At 44.1% G+C, this 13067-nt stretch overlaps 1 protein-coding gene across 1 annotated transcript in view; it reads right to left on the reverse strand.

Annotated features, from left to right (window-relative positions):
- The window catches only part of RGL1 (ral guanine nucleotide dissociation stimulator like 1), a 76968-nt gene that overhangs the window by 27409 nt on the left and 36492 nt on the right, over positions 1–13067 (reverse strand). The window lies entirely within an intron of this gene.

The raw sequence follows: 13067 nt of genomic DNA on the forward strand, positions 1-13067 counted from the left end.
TGCAGGAAAAGGTGCTTAAGGAGTTATAGGAGCACTGGATCTTGCTCAGGAAGGTTATCCCGGACCTTCTTAGACACATGCAGCTAAAAAGGCACCCACTGCAGAGAAGTGCCCATGGACAATCCCTCTACAGGCTGAGGGGGGCGAGGGGAAACCAGAGCTGATGAATCAACGTGGTTTCCACCCTGCCTGAAATGGAGGGAAGTGATCTGTTTATCTACTTTTCCGGGTTTATGCAGGTTTTAATCCACACCCACCTATTAGATTGGTACTTAGATACTGCACAAATGTACGCATATAGGAATTTCTTTAAAACCTGTCTTAGCAGGGATTTTTCATCATTTCAATTTGATTTCATAAGAAAATAAGGCTTACAATATGCAATTATTACAACTAATTCTGATTTTCCAGAAATCACAATATTGTTCACGAATTTCAACTAAGTGTGGAAAAAACTGAAGAAGTCTGGGAAAGTAGCCAAATTTCTTCAAGTTTTAAGAAAATTAAAGCCTGGGTAAAAAAATAATCATCAACTTATTTTTTCTGCTACAGGAAAGACTCTGAGATCTTTGGTTCTCCATAGCAATATGCTCGTACATCAGCATGTATATTTTGGTGCACCAGTTAGCATTGGCCACAGCACGTATTACAGGCTGGGAAGACATACCATAACACTTTTTAAAGAGAATTTTGTTTACCTGAGCTGACAGAGAAATTAGGGAAAAGGACTTTTGTGTGTGGTCACATAACACGACACACTGGCCATGGCCATGTCTTGTCATCACCTACTATGGTGTTCAGAGTAGGACATGACATGCGAGGGAAAAAGCCCCTTGTTCCAGAATAAGAGGCGCAATAAACACCTAAACTTCCTGAGAAAAGGAAGGCTTGAACATTTCCTCTGCAACACTGAAACCATCCCTGTATTTCAAATCTCTTCCAGGCAGTAGTCGTAAACGCTGTGGCAGGCACGAGAGGCGAGTTACAGGTATTGCTGTCAGGGAAAACAGGGGCAGACGTTTGGGAGAGAAGAACCACAGTTTTGCAGGGAAGCAGATCTCACGGGCTCCACTGCCATCAGAAAAACAGCCGAGATGACCAAGCGCCAACAGCCCTGGTTTGCGGCAGGCCCTATTCCATCCTGCAGGTGCTAACTAGGGCTGTGCTGTGCAGTTAGCCGTGAGAGCTTGGCCCTCCAATGGCCGTATTTCTCACAGCTACAGAAACCTTCCCCCACACCTATTCCAATAACCCTGTCTCACAACCCCTCATAAAATCACACTATCCCATACTCCCAGTGATAGTCCACAAAGAGAAGGGGGGCCACACTCCCAGTAAAAGCCTCTAACCACCAGTATCCAGTTAGAGACACCGGTGTGTCAGCTCAAAGAGCATCTGTGCTCTCATGACAAACAGGCACTTGGCTTTTAAAGTTCAAATCCTCAAACACATGGATGAAGTGGCTCTGGGTCTATTGTGTTAATAGCTGCAAAATGGGAAGGGACAAGCCTGCCAGGAGGGCCTCTCTCAATTTATGAAATCATGAGAAGAGTTCAAATACAAACACAGATTTCACACGTAGACAACGAGGACCCCAAAAGCCAGCGCAGAAGGTTCTCGTATCAGAGCCAAGGAGCCATACTGGCACATTTGTTCTGCAAGTAGGGAAAGCACAGCAGTACCTGCTTCACTCAGCAGCACTCAAAATAAACCAATAGTTAAGAAAGAGTAAAGATACCTTCTCCCACTCTCCTTGTCCCATTTTAATCATATTGGGTTTTTCCTCAAAACTCAGTTAACTTTTAATCCCATGCAGACGTCATTTAACAAGTCCCATCCACTTTAGTCTGTTGTTTCTTCTGTTTCTTTCTCTGCTATTGTGGCAACTTCCAACTTTCAATTAGTGAGAGTATTTGGAAAGCTGTCAGTAATGCTGTTTGGTTGGGCTTGCTGACAGGAGAAACTCTGGAATTACCATTTTAGATCTACAAAAAGTATTTACAACCAAAAATGAACATACAAACACATCCTGGATTTCAGGTTTCATTGCAACCATGAAGCACAGATTGTGCAGCTGGGAAGACTCTCTTCACATTTGAAAACTAGTTTGGACTGAATTTCCACAAGTCTGCTCAGACAAGCTTCCACCGTATGCACAATGAGTAAGGCCTTCACAGTTTAGGCCAGTGGTGGCCAAGCTTTCTATCTGGAGTTTCAGGGCCACTTTTCTCAGTCAGGAGAGGTGTCACATGACAGCCAGTGCTCCCCCACCACCGCGGTGAAGCCAACAGTGTCAGCCCAGCTCCATGTCCCACAGCTGAGAAAGGCCACAATGGACACATGCCCACGGCGATGCTCCCGAGCCCTCACTCCACCCTCCTCTCTTCTCACGTGTTCCCTCATCTCCTGTAGCCCTGCTGTAGCTGCAGCACAGCAGCAATTACAGTCACAAACACCACTGTCCTGTGCCTACTATGCTTTCCTTTCTTTTCTGACAGGCAGGGGAACACTGTACCTCGCTCTGTGCCTTAATAGTGTATTTTCTCGTGCTGTGTGCCCCGCTTTCCACACCCACACCACAAACTCGCCACCACCCCTACCGGCTCCACCACCAAAATCTAGGCTGGGTATTCTTTTCTTATGAGTATTTACCAGTTCAGCAATGATCTGGAAGAAGGCACCTCCCCGCAGGGTAATTTCTTGTACTAATATTGTTCACGCACTCCTTATACTAAGGCTCAGTTTTCAGAGACTCGGTTGATGGCCACTTTCATAAGCTGAAGAATAAACAGATTTTAAGACAGACCCAGTCTCCCAGAGCAGGGTGAAGAGTTCACAGCCATTACAGACACTGGGTTTTGCCAGAAAAAATTTCATTTCAGTCAAGAGGGGAAAGAAGAAGGAGAAAAAAGGTGCACTGTGCCCTACTGACCTCCTATCGCCCGACTGTTTAGTTGGAGTGTTAGGGAGGGAAGCTCTCTGAAAACAGGCTGGAGAATTGCCCATATCTTGCAGTAGCTTTATATTTGCTGCCCTTGAGGAGAAACTCCCTGTACCCGATAGACCCACAGACAGATGGAATGGGAGCCGTCCAAGACCTCAGACAGGAAAGAAACATCACAGACTGCATTTTTCATGGGTTGATTACGAGCTATAAATTTTTCCTTTCCTGCCTATAAGAAAAAGCTTTTTACTGTTTAACTCCTGTCCTGCCAACCACAAACTTTGGGCTCTGCTCAGCAATGCTTTCAACTTTCACCCCTATCACAAAGTCTTCTGACTCCGTACCAGCTTTGCTTGAATCCCATCCCCAAAGGTTTCGGTCTCCAAAATCTATCTACAGCTAGGCAGAAGCAGCGTATCCGATTCTGTCGTTTGCAAACCGGGAACTCAGAATCCTCATCCACTCACATTTTCCCCGGAGCTACCACAAAACATGATGCGGCTGCGGCAGCTCCAAGTCTAATATCTCTGCTAAGATGAGCTAGCAGGGCATGGAGGAGGTGGAAAATGAGGCCTTCGTATCACAGCCACAAGTGATTCAATAGGTTACACGGAAATTCTGCGTAGTCTTTTCTCAACTGGGAAGACAGCTATAGCACTGGTCCTGAACAGCTCCGCATAGGAATTAAAGAGATCATTTCTTGCCTAAAAGGCAAAAGCAGCATTTTCTTCCCCACCACAATTATTTCTAAAGAATGAGTAGAAGGGAATCTCAACAATTAAGAAGAATCTCAGTTGCAAAAAGAGATTAAATGACTGATCTCTTATGAAATTAGACAGGAACATGCACAAAACTACCTGTAATTTGCCAAACGCATACTTAAGACCATCAGTGGAATAATCTTTAGAGAGGGCTATTCCCTCTCCTCTGCTGTCCATGGGATAGCTTTCAGGCTTGCTCACCCAGACTGAATGAAGGCAGCTGTGTTTTCTCAGTTTTGCTTGTTAGATAACAACACAGGCAGTGAAATCTCAGTTTTGAATCAGGGGTAAAAAGTATATAAACTGCAAGCAAAGGTTGATGTAAGGGTAGCTTCTCACACCCAGTCCATTTATAAATAACGTGCTGATGGCTTCCGGTAAATGATCTGCTTTTCTTTTGATTTGGAAAGAACTGGTTGAATAGCATGGCGGGGGGGGGGGGGGGGGGGGCTTTTGCTGGGCTGCATGTACAGTCACTAAGGAAATAGCTCTCCTAGTTGTTCTTTGTTTTAATTGAGATGCCAATCATTATTTTTCTTTGCTCTTCTAATTATTCTTTTTTGCTTGGTTCTGGTTGTTTTCATAACTCTCCCCCTCTTCCATTGCTTATACTGCCCTGTGTTTGACTCCGCTTCTCATGTAACCACATTGGTTTCTGCTGTTATTTTAGCTTAATTGGCTTTACTGGAATGAATGCTGATTGTTGCTCTCCCAAATGCATCTTAACTGCTTCCCACCATGGATTTCCCAGGCATCAGAAACTTCCAGCCAATTTTCTTCCATTTGTCTCACATTCCTTTGGTGTCTGTTCTCCTGGAGCGCAATGTTTCAGGCCCAGTTTTAGTTCTGCAGTCCTGTAACTGTGCACGCTGTTTTCCAGCCGCACTGTTAACTTCAGCAGGAACCAAAAGACAAGTTTTCTGTCAGGAAGGTCTAAATGCACAAGAAGTCATGGGACAATGTTTGTTCATCACTCTAAGAAACTCCAAATGCTGCAGAGCATTATATTACAAATACATAGAGTATTTTAATACAGAAGAGGATGGGTAAACATGCAAGACACGTCATGTGGTAACTGAATAGTTCCTTAATTTTCTTTATTTCAACTGTTTTACCCAATTGCTGTGGAATGAAACAAGGAAATTTCAGTTTAGCTTCGAGTTGCTTTGTCTGTGGTTTTCAATCGCACCACATTCCAAGTTTTAATAACAAATAAATTCCACATTTTGATACTAATGCGGATGCAGCTAGGAGCAAGACAACAAAAAAAGCCCCAAGGATTTTGACTCATTTCTGTGGCCTGTCATTCATCGGAGGGAGAGCACCACAATTTACTCCACATCAGCACACCAAAGCCAGTAGCAGACAGAAACCCCAGCCTTGTGCTCCAAAAGGAGGCTTGAAAAGACTTTTGCTGTTACTCGAGCTCATTTAGGATTTAAAAGTCTCAGGACTAAGCCATGGCAGCGTGTGGGACTGCAGAAGAGGATAGGTTGATGGCTTAAAGCTATTTTACTTTTTGTACTATATAAACTGTTTCTGCTTCTTATTCAGCTGGTTCAACTCCAGCAAGAATCCTCCCTTTTACAGCACCAGGGATGCGAGTGCGCAGTGGAGCCAGGAAAAAAAAATCAAAATAAAGACAGTTAAAATCCCCATTGAAACATCATACTGCAACCGGGAGACCACTTTTCCGGTTCTACTGCTCTCTCTTTACTATCCTTGAGACATGTAACCTAGACTGCGATTTATAAAAGCTCTTAAACTTTCTTTGGTTTCATCTGAAGGAGAGATGTAAATGAACGGATGGTAACACGGCTCACTGTTTATGGCACAGTGTTTCCTTTTCATCACCTTTGCCCCGGCTCTAGAGTCTCTTACTAGCTACAAACGCCAGAGTTATTTCTACATACAGCTGGAAATGGCACGCTTTTTCCTCTCCCCATTACATTTACCAGCATGTCTAAAGGGTATCTTTAAAGAAAACGTACAAATATTAGACATCTGGAAAGCAAACAAACAAAAAAATCATGGTCCAAGACCATGGACCAATACGGCAACATTGTCTGCCTCTTGAAAAAACTCTCCTGCAGGTAATCTCAGGTTCGTGCTACTACGTTTTTGAGTGAGGTCTTCAAGTAACTAGACTCAGTTAACATTAAACTAGTCTGCCCTGAACACAAACGCTGCAGGCAAGCCTGGACTGCCAGGCTGGACGTTCTTCTGTGTGTGCTTAACAGGAATGAATAAATTCTGTGAACTTCACTGACAGAAATCTTTAAAACTCATGGCAACAAGCTCAGCACCTTTTATCCACGACGTGTGATGTGCTGCATGAGCTCTGCAGGTCTCGCAAGCCCAGCAAGTCACCTCAGTGCCATGGCCCCAGCACTGTTTTGGACCCTCACATTACTCAGAGGCATCTCAGCATCCAGTGAAGCCATCGACTTCCAGAAAATATAAGCAGCTAAGGCATTTTATACTTCAAAGGCTTTACGGTTCCTTTCTCTGTCCTCAACCAGCTCCAGCCAGGTCTTTAATGCCTATCTTGTGGGAAAGAAGTGTTCTGCTCCTTTAATCCATCACCTCTTTAACTTCATGGAGCTTGTGGTTTGGGTATAGTAGTCTGCCAGGAGTGATTGCCCAGAGACCAAAATTAACCCCATCTTTCAGTACAGGGAGGGAAATAGGGCACAAGTTATTTCACTGATCAGTCTGCAGAGAAATCTCAACCTTTTAACAGCAGGTTAAAAGTTAACTGAGGAACTCTCCTGCTCCAAATAGAGATTACAGCGATCAGGTCCTATCACCAAAAGCATTGTTTCTAACTATCTCGTAGGCAATGCACACAAGCATTTCAGGAGGACTGAAGTGCCCAAACAGCATTAGTGGCTTGGCTTGCTGATCCCTTTCCCAGGACGTGTAAAGGTGCTTGAGATCCCTTGGCCATGACCACCTCATTTAAGTTTCCCATGAGTGCTGGCTGGTAAGGTATGTAGAGTCTTCACATCAGACATGAGCCAGAGAAAGTATTTTATTTCTTTTTGCTCTGTTTTCTTTCCTCATTTGCTTTCTGTCAGGTGACATGTACCGAACCACACATCTAAACTACACAACCTCACTTAAAAACATAAGTGAATTATGGTACAAATTGTCTACAGTTCATGTAATGTGTACTATCATCGGGACCTCTCTCTAATTCTTAATGCTACTCATCATGGTAATAATTTTTATTTGCGTTTAATGTATGTATGGTTTTATATGGTTTTATGTAGTTGCATAAGTCCATGGGACCTGATGAAATCCATCTACGGGTCCTGAGGGAGCTGGCAGATGAAGTCACCAAGCCACTTTCCATTATATTTGAAAAGTCAGGGCAGTCTGGTGAAGTTCCTGCTGACTGGAAAAGGGGAAACATAACCCCCATTTTCAAAAAGGATGACCCAGGGAACTACAGGCCAGTCAGTCTCACCTCTGTGCCTGGCAAGATCATGGAGCAGATCCTCCTGGGATCTCTGCTAAGGCACGTGGAAAATAAGGAGGTAATTGGTGAGAGCCAACATGGCTTCACCAAAGGCAAATCATACCTGACAAATTTGGTGGCCTTCTATGATGTTGTCACAGCACTGGTAGATAAGGTGAGAGCAACTGAGATCATCTACTGGGACTTATGCAAAGCATTTGACACTGTCCCACATGACATCCTGGTCTCTAAATTGGAGAGACATGGATTTGATAGATGGACCACTCGGTGGATAAGGAACTGGCTGGATGGTCAAACTCAAAGGGTTGTGGTCAATGGCTCAATGTCCATGTGGGAACCACTGACAAGTGGTGTTCCTCGGGGGTTGGTACTGGGACCAGTGTTGTTTAGCATCTTTGTCAGTGACATGGACAGTGGGATTTGGAGTGGACAGGAGTGTGGCCAGGAGGTCAAGGGAGGTCATCCTCCCCCTCTATTCTGCCTTGGTGAGGCCGCACCTGAAGTACTGTGTCCAGTTCTGGGCTCCGCGGTTCAAGAAGGACAGGGAACTACTGGAAAGGGTGCAGCAGAGAGCTACCAAGATGATTAGGGGACTGGAACACCTCTCTCATGAAGAAAGGCTGAGGGATTTGGGTCTCTTCGGTCTGGAAAAAAGACAGCTGAGGGGGGATCTTATCAACACTTATAAATACTTAAAGGGTGGGTGTCAGGAGGATGGGGCTAGGCTCTTTTCAGTGGTGCCCGGGGACAGGACAAGAGGTGATGGGCACAAACTTAAGCATAGGAAGTTCCACCTAAACACGAGGAAGAACTTCTTTACTTTGAGGGTGGCAGAGCACTGGCTCAGGCTGCCCAGAGAGGTGGTGGAGTCTCCGTCTCTGGAGACATTCCAAACCCGCCTCGACGCATTCCTGTGTAACCTGCTCTAGGTGACCCTGCTGTGGCAGAGGGGTTGGACTAGATGATCTCCAGAGGTCCCTTCCAACCCTATGATTCTATGATTTAGTGCTCCCTCAGCAAGTTTGCCAACAACACCAAGCTGTGTGGCGCAGTCGACATGCTGGAGGGAAGGGATGCCATTCAGAGGGACATGGACAGGCTGGAGAGGTGGGGCCTGTGCAAACCTCATGAAGTTCAACTAGGCTGAGTGCAAGGTCCTGCATCTGAGTCATAGCAATCCCAGGCACAAATCGAGGTTGGGTGGAGAATGGATGGAGAGAAGCCCTGAGGAGAAGGACTTGGGGGTGCTGGTGGATGAGAAGCTCAAGATGAGATGGCAATGTACGTTTGCAGCCCAGAAAGTCAACTGCATCCTGGGCTGCATCAAAAGAAGCATGGCCAGCAGGGCGAGGGAGGGGATTCTGCCCCCCCTACTCTGCTCTGGTGAGACGCCACCTGGAGTGCTGCATCCAGCTCTGGAGTCCTCAGCACAAGGACATGGACCTGTTGGAACAGGTCCAGAGGAGGGCCTTGAAGGTGCTCAGAGGGCTGGAGCACCTCTGCTGTGAGGACAGGCTGAGAGAGTTAGGGTTCTTCAGCCTGGAGAAGAGAAGGCTCTGGGGAGACCTTATAGCAGCCTTCCAGTACCTAAAGGGGGCTACAGGAAAGCTGGGGAGGGACTCTGGATCAGGGAGTGCAGTGATGGGATGAGGGGTAATGGTTTCAAACTGAAAGAGGGGAGATTTAGACTGGATATTAGGAAGAAATTCTTTCCTGTGAGGGTGGTGAGACACTGGAACTGGTCACCCAGGGAAGTTGTGGCTGCCCCATTCCTGGAGGTGTTCAAGGCCAGGCTGGATGGGGCTTTGAGCAGCCTGGTCTAGTGGGAGGTGTCCCTGCCCATGGCAGGGGGGTTGGAACTAGATGATCTTTAAGGTCCCTTCCAACACAAACCATTCTGTGATTCTGAACTGTCACATCTTGGTGTGTTATATCTACTCTTTTATTTTTGAAAGTCAGCAGAAGTCCTAAGCTAAAAAACATGTAGCGAACACAGAGAACTCCGAAGACAGTGACGACCTAACTAAGATGAGGAGGCAACTCTGTCACACCTTGACACAAAACCACACAGAGCTGTGGAACAGCACCAGGCAATCTTGTTTATATGATGCAAGGAAGAGCAAAAAGAACTGCTTATAGGAGGAGATAGAGGGTCAAGTAAGTTACTCCTTACAACTCTCTTATCAGACAATTAAGAGGGGTATGGCACCATATTACTGGAAACAGAGGCTGAAGTCCATCTAACTCAGACATTTGACTGAAATATCTGACCTTTTCTGGACTTTATTCTTCTGTTATTTGCAATCAGGAACTTTTTGACTGACTGAAAGTAACGAGAACTGTGGGAAGCAAACTACTGAACATGAAAAGCTAAGGTGGGTCCTGATACCAAAAAAACAAAAAAAACCCCAAAGCTAAAGCTTAGGGGCATCCATGGCACCTTGTTTTTTTAAGCGCACAAAGCTTTTGACAGTGTTCAGAGCTCCAAACTGTTTGTGTATTTTTAAAGTTACAAAATTACAGTACCTTTGTTTACACTGTGTAGTACTGAATGCAGTTTTAAAGAAAAGAAAAATAATAATAAAAAGCCCAAATGATATTTTGTATTAGATGTAATTAAGTCAGATCCCTGTTAAATTTTTTTTCTTTTTTTTTTTTTACTGCTCCATCCCCATCCATCCAAAAATGGTAGGAATGACGTTTAAGTGAGCAGGAGAAAATACCCTTGGCAGAAGGGATCCTTAGAAGGCATGTTTCTGAACATGGCTGAGGTGATCTCGGGTCAGTAACAACTACGTGTCAGTGCAACAAGCGCGAGAAACGTGTGCTGGCTCGGCCCCAGGGTTTGGGGACACAAGGGTAGGTTTGTAGCTCCCATCAGTCTCTCAAACGAGCCTGCGACATAAGGGCGCCCAAGCCCTAGCATAGGGCTTGCAGGTTCTGAGCTACATGAACACCCGGTGGAATGCTAGATTAATAATTAAAAAAGATAAATATTTACATACATCAGGCATTTTCCTTCTCAAATCATGTCACAACTCTATACGACAAGTACAACAAGCACAGAGAATTTCAACATAGACATTAGTAGCCTGTCGGCTTACAGTACACCACATTTGACATAGTGTTTCTCCCATATGTACCTAAGATTTTGCAAAAAAATCCCCTCCTCTTTAAAGCTCCACCAGACACCTAAAGAGCCGTAAATTCTTCTCCCGCAGTTGTTTTTAACTTCTGTAGCTTTTTTGTGTGTGTGTCAAACCAGTGGAAATGCTTTAAATTGCATCCCCATTTCTAATGGATTTCTAAAGCATCCCAACTGTCACAACAGGAGCCTGACAAATGCAGAATATCTCTAGCAACAGACCACAGCCTTCCCTATGAGATGTTTTTCCTCTGAGAAACACAGAGTTAATGGCAAGAAATAACATGGCTCTACTCCTTCTTCCTCTTATTTCTCCAAGTCATATAAAACCGAGAACACAATTATATCATGTTTCTGTTCTATGAGAAAAGAGGGCAAATGCAATTATATTGGAATTATCCCAGACAAGAGAAAACCTGAACTACTAGAACTACGTGTTTCACAACAGGACTACAAAAGCCAACCTCTTTTCCAGATACCATTAATTATATGTAAGAGACAAGTAGCCAGAACAACGGGGAGCCGTTGAAATTTTTAAGGCAGGAAAGTGAATTCACATTTATACAGGATCTGTTAAAACACATATACCTGACAAACTACTTTGTTGACAACTTCATTGTCAATAAATATTGCAGTTGAGTAACAGGTATCAAATTCAGACATAAACGGTATTTTACAAGGGCCAAAGGATAAAAATCAGCTGTGCAGACTATATTAACAAAAATTTTGTCAGATAAACTCATCAGGAGTTGTGCTACCACAGAAATAGGACCACAGAGTCCATCCACCTGTCAGCCCCTGGCTGTGCAAAGGCACTACATGACGATTACGTGCCAAGAGGGAAGACAGCACAGATGCAGCAGGAAGCAACCAGGCAGGGAGTATGTGATAAACTGTGTACGTCAGTAGGAGAACAATTCCATTTAAAAAAAATAATTAAAACAAATACGGTCCTACTAAACGTTATTTAACTTGCATGCTCACCTTCAGGTATAACAAAAAATGGATGTATTTTGCCCAAAGCCTGAGTGACACTAACCTCAAGATTACTTTCCCCCCTTTTCTCTCCATCTCATAATCAAACTGCTTTGGGTCCATGAAAAGGCATTTGGGAGATTAATCCCAACAGGATTTATACTGATGAAATTACCTTTCCCATCCCCAATATAAATACTTAATCTATTTTGCAGGAAGGGTGCTGCTTTAGCTCTTATTTTATGGCTGGACTGACTGAGATCGGGGGAGGTCAAATGGCTTACCCAAAGTTGGAAGAAACCCTGAAGCTCAATTTGGATGGAAGTGTGGGAACCTGCTGGCTGCCTATTATTGCTCCTACCCCCTACATAATACTGCCTTCTTGGTGCTTGTGATCAAATTTTAACTACCAGTCGCTCTTTGATGAATTCTCATGATAAAGTGGGAGAAAAGCGTCGATAGCTCTCTGTTACATCAGCCAGGAAAGAACCAGAGAATATTGAGTCTCACGGGGCAAGAGGAACAGCCCAAGTCATCAGAGCTTGCAGCTCTCTGTCCTTGCTAAATGCTAAAAAAAATAAAATTAACAAGCAATAACATTCTGTTTCTAACTAAAGGCTTTGAGAATCCTGTATCATTTACAGACATTAATTAAGCTCTACATTTCTTCTGCAGTCAAGCAAGCATAATTCTTTGTGTTTTCAGAGACGGCTATTGAAACGCTCACAGCCAAGGAGCTTTTACCAATTTGTCTCTGCTGGTTGAACAAAAGACTTTCTGCATGGATGAGAGAAGGCAAAGCAACCCCGCTGTCGAACCACTCCATTCAGACAACGGAGGACAGGAAGGTGTTCAGTGTGTTAATGGCACATTTCTGGACCAGGGATATTTGAACCATTTTAAGCCAGACTTGAGACCTCCCTATTCCAACACGCTGGCCATTAGAAAAGCATGGAGGTAAGCAGGGAGAAGGGCAGGCCCAATACTGTAGGATAGAATGGGATTTGAATCAACAACCTGCCTGAATCTCGGGAATGAAAATGCTGCAGTGTGTCTCTCAGTCTTGGTTGGACTGTGTCTCTCATGATAGAAAAATTCAACATTTTTCTTCTATCTCAAAACAAAAGGAAACTAAAGGCTGCTTTTTCAACTACACCTTGAGAAATCAGCGCACTGATTAAAAAAGTTAACGTTTTCTTAACTAGGGGAAGCTGAGATAAATTAATAGAAAAACAAACTTCAGTAATGCTGACAAGGGTCAAGCATCACCACAGACTAATCAAATATAACAACGCAACAACTTCTTACTGCCACAAAGCATGCAGACCACAGATCATACAGCTGTCAAAGTACAAATGCTGGTGACCTGAGGCACATTTTACACCCAATGTCTAAAGATAAAATGCAGTTTCATGTGATGCTAGGATGATAACCAAACCACTTTCCCCCCCACACCGTTTAAACTGCATTTCAAAACAGCTTTGCTATTTTTCTTGCAAATGAGGATGACTTCAGAATTTAAATTTCACTCTAAAAGCAACACCGTGAATGACAGCGGCACTAATGGAGAAGATACGTACATACACACATCACCTGAAACAACCTCAGCTTTGGTCTGCAGACACTGTTGTAACGCACAATAAAATCAGTCATAAGCAATAACCATTTACCGCTAGAGATAAGGCAGGGGAAACAAACACTCCTTGTTTGTTTAACCAACAAAAAGTTGGCCTAAATGTGCTCATCTCACGTTTAATT

The sequence above is a fragment of the Rissa tridactyla genome, chromosome 8 (genome assembly GCF_028500815.1).
Source record: "Rissa tridactyla isolate bRisTri1 chromosome 8, bRisTri1.patW.cur.20221130, whole genome shotgun sequence".
Lineage (NCBI taxonomy): Eukaryota > Metazoa > Chordata > Aves > Charadriiformes > Laridae > Rissa > Rissa tridactyla.